This window comes from Arachis hypogaea, chromosome 15, assembly GCF_003086295.3.
Source record: "Arachis hypogaea cultivar Tifrunner chromosome 15, arahy.Tifrunner.gnm2.J5K5, whole genome shotgun sequence".
NCBI lineage: Eukaryota > Viridiplantae > Streptophyta > Magnoliopsida > Fabales > Fabaceae > Arachis > Arachis hypogaea.
The window spans coordinates 118,497,462-118,501,331 of NC_092050.1; the positions used below are offsets into that span (position 1 = coordinate 118,497,462).

Here is a 3,870-nt window from a genome sequence, read left to right on the forward strand (position 1 = left end):
TCAGGTTGTTTGCGCATTTTGCCTTGCTTGTCTTCAATCTCTTGATCACTTGTAGTGACCATTTTGCAATCTTCCCATCTTACTTTCTTTGCTTCTCCCTTGGGGTTTTTCTCCGTGTCACTTGGGAAGCTATCAGTAGGTTTGGGAATCTTCTCAGCTAAATATCCTACCTGGAATTCCAGCTTCATAATGGTCTCTCCCTGGTTCTTAATATTGACTCGCACCTTCTCTTTGAACACCTTATTTTCTTGAATCTCTTGGCATATTCCTTCAAGTAAGGCTTCAATCTTAGAGAGCTTGTCATCAATTGATGAGTGGTTCAGAGTAGATGTGCTGTTTTGGTTTTGATAAGTATGTGGAGAAGTGTTGTTGTGGGGGTGTTGAGATGTCCTCTGGGTGAATTGCTGGTGAGCTGCATTGTTGTTGGAGTTGTAACTTCTCTGGTCTTGGTTTTGATCTTGCTCACTTCCCCACCCAAAGTTCGGGTGATTTCTCCATCCAGGATTGTAAGTCTTGGAGTATGGATCATAGTTTTTCCTTGGTGAATTCCCAATGTAGTTGGCTTGCTCCTGACTCCGCTCTGCTTCTTCGTTTACTCCTTCTTGTGTTGTTGATGAAGTGGAGATTGCTGCTACTTGGTTCCTCTCCATCTTCTTGGTGAGGTCAGCCAGCTGCTGGGTAATGAGCTTGTTTTGGGCCAACAAAGCATCTAGATTGTTTAGCTCCATCACTCCTCTTGTGTTCCCTCTTTCGGAAGCATAGGAGTAGTCGTTTTCTACTACTGTTTCAATAACATCTATGGCTTCCTCAATGGTCTTCTTCTTGTTCAAGGATCCTCCAGATGAATGGTCTACTGCCTTCTTTGACTCATAAGAGAGCCCTTCATAGAAAATGTGCAGCTAGACCCATTCGTTGAACATGTCAGGTGGACACCTCCTTGTTAAGTCTTTGAACCTCTCCCATGCTTCATACAGAGTCTCACCATCTTGTTGCCTGAAGGTTTGAACCTCACCTCTCAGCCTATTGATTCGTTGAGGAGGGTAGAATCTTGCTAAGAATTTGTTCACCACATCCTCCCAAGTTGTCAAGCTCTCCCTTGGGAAGGATTCCAGCCACTTGGCTGCCTTGTCTCTGAGTGAGAAGGGAAATAAGAGCAGTCTATAGGCGTCAGGATGAACACCATTAGATTTCACTGTGTCACATATTCTCAGGAAGGTGGTCAAATGTTGATTGGGGTCTTCTTGAACACCTCCTCCAAATGAACAGTTGTTCTAAACAAGGGTGATGAGTTGTGGTTTAAGTTCAAAGTTGTTGGCATGGATTGTTGGCTTTTGGATGCTACTTCCACAATTGCCTGGGTTTGGATTAATGTAAGAGCCCAAAAATCTTCTATCCTCCCCAGCATGATTTGCTCCACCTCCTCTGCCATAGTGGTGAGTCTCTTCTTCATGATGATTTTCCATGTTTTCTTCCATGTTTGGTTCAAAGTATTCCTCAAACTGTTCCTCCTCTTCTTCAGCACCAACTACTCGTTTTTCTTTTGCCTCCCTCCTTAGTCTAAGGAAGGTTCTCTCCGGTTCAGAATCAAAGGAAGTTGAAGCCCCGCTTCTTCTCCCTGTCATACAACCAACAAGTACAAGCAGAGAAAATAGGTGCAGACAGTATTTGTGTCAGAATTGCTGTTAGTTGTGGGTGATGCAATATATCAAACAGTTAGTGGATTAGCAAACAGAATTGAAAATAACAAAGAAAAACAAAAGAGTAGAGGGAGAAGGGAAGAAGTTTAACTAAAACAAAAAGTAAATCACTCAAACAGAAAATGAAATTCACAAAATAAAATGCTCAATCTAGTGATCTTCTAATCTAATCATTGTTGATGCACAATCAATCCCCAGCAACGGCGCCATAAACTTGATGCACGGAAAACTTGTCTCTCAACAAATCTCCCTTCGGCAAGTGTACCGAAGTTGTCGTCAAGTAAAAATTCATAATAGAGTGAGGTCGAATCCCACAGGGATTGATTGATCAAGCAACTTTAATTAGAAGAATGTTCTAGTTGAGCGAATCCAGAATTTGGGTTGAGAGTTGCAGAAAATAAAATGGCGGGAATGTAAATAACAGAAAAGTAAATGCTAGAATTAAAGGACTGGAAGTAAATGACTGAAAATAAATTGCAGAATTGTAAATGGGAATTGGGGATTTGCTCATAAAAGTAAATGGCAGAATTTAAAGAGAATGGGTAAGATCAGAGATGGGGAGTTCATTGGGCTTAAGAGATGTTGCAATTCTCCGGATCAAGTTCATTTTCATCTCTTCCTCAATCAATGCACTCATTGATCTCCTTGGCAATCTTAAGTGATTGAATTACAATTTCTTGCAATTCAATCTCTCAAATCTTGATCAATAGCCAATTCCTTGGTCAATTGCTCATGAGAAGAGATGAAGTATGGCCACTGATTATACCACATGCATTTCCCAAACCAAGTATTGAGAGGGTTATAGTCACATACCCATCCAAACCCAATTTGGTCCAGCATGAGAAAGCATTTCTAGCTTGATCTCTTCCAAGGTTCAAAAGAGATCCAATTTTGAATAGCTTCTCTTCCAAGATAACTATTCAATTGGATGAAGATCGAAAGCTTTCAAGTAAAATCAAGAGGAAAGATAGAAGAAGAATAATGAAGATTAGTATTGATCCATCAAATTACAACAGAGCTCCCTAACCCAATGAAATGGGTTTAGTTGTTCATAGCTCTTGAAAATGAAAACAAAGATGGAGAATACATCATAAAACTAGAAATTACAAAGAAAGTAAAATACAGAGAGTAGTTCTCCTTTTTCCCAGCCTCTAGAACTCCTTTACAATTCAAAGCTACTCCTATATATACTACTCTTCTCAGCTTCTAGTTTACTCTTCAAGTCTTGGGCCTTTGGATCTTGAGTTTGAAGCAGTTCCTTTCTTTATTTGGGCTTGGCTTTACTTGCAGAGAGAAAGTGCGAAGTGGGCAGAGACTTAAGCTCAGGGCGTAAGGAGTGTTAATCATTTAGTGAAAGTCTAAGTTCGGGAACGTTAGTGACACTTAACATTGTCACTAACGTTCCAATGCACCCCTTTGCCTCACGTTAAAACCCACGTTAACTAGGTTAACGTGGCTTTTAACGTTGCCATGTCAACCTTCGAGAACGTTAGTGACACTCAACATTGTCACTAACGTTCCAGTGTGCCCCCTTCTTGCTTCACGTTAAAGCTCACGTTAACTAGGTTAACGTGGCTTCTAACGTGGCCTTTGCCATCCTTCGAGAACGTTAGTGACATTCAACATTGTCACTAACGTTCCAATGTGCCCCTAGGTCTCACGTTGGAGTCCACGTTAACTAGGTTAACGTGGCTTCTAACGTGGCCATCTTTTAGCCATCCGAACGTTAGTGACAACGTTGAGTGTCACTAACGTTGGCTCATCCTTCATTTCTCATCGTTAGCTTCCATGTTAACCAAGTTAACGTGGAAGTTAACGTGACTCTTGGGGGTTGTGTGGTTGCTTCAACGTTAGTGACAATGTTGAGTGTCACTAACGTTGTCGACAACTCTTCATCCTCTACGTTAGTTCCCACGTTAACCAAGTTAACGTGGGAGTTAACGTGGTACTTTGCACCATAGGCCAACGTTAGTGACAATGTTGAGTGTCACTAACGTTGGCTTCTCTCCCCCCTTTTAACGTTAGAGGTCACGTTAACTAGGTTAACGTGGTTTCTAATGTGGCCACTTATGAGTAATTGCGAACGTTAGTGACAATGTTGAGTGTCACTAACGTTGGCTCAACTTCTTTTCTCCACGTTAGAGTTCACGTTAACTTGGTTAACGTGACTCTC

The 3,870-nt window shown here is 41.4% G+C and overlaps 1 non-coding gene across 1 annotated transcript; it reads left to right on the top strand.

Moving 5' to 3' along the window:
• Nucleotides 1–918: 918 nt before the first annotated feature.
• LOC112753378 (small nucleolar RNA R71) lies at nt 919–1,022 on the top strand. The gene has a single exon (XR_003177767.1). It is a non-coding gene; the product is annotated as a small nucleolar RNA R71 (small nucleolar RNA).
• Nucleotides 1,023–3,870: the final 2,848 nt, after the last annotated feature.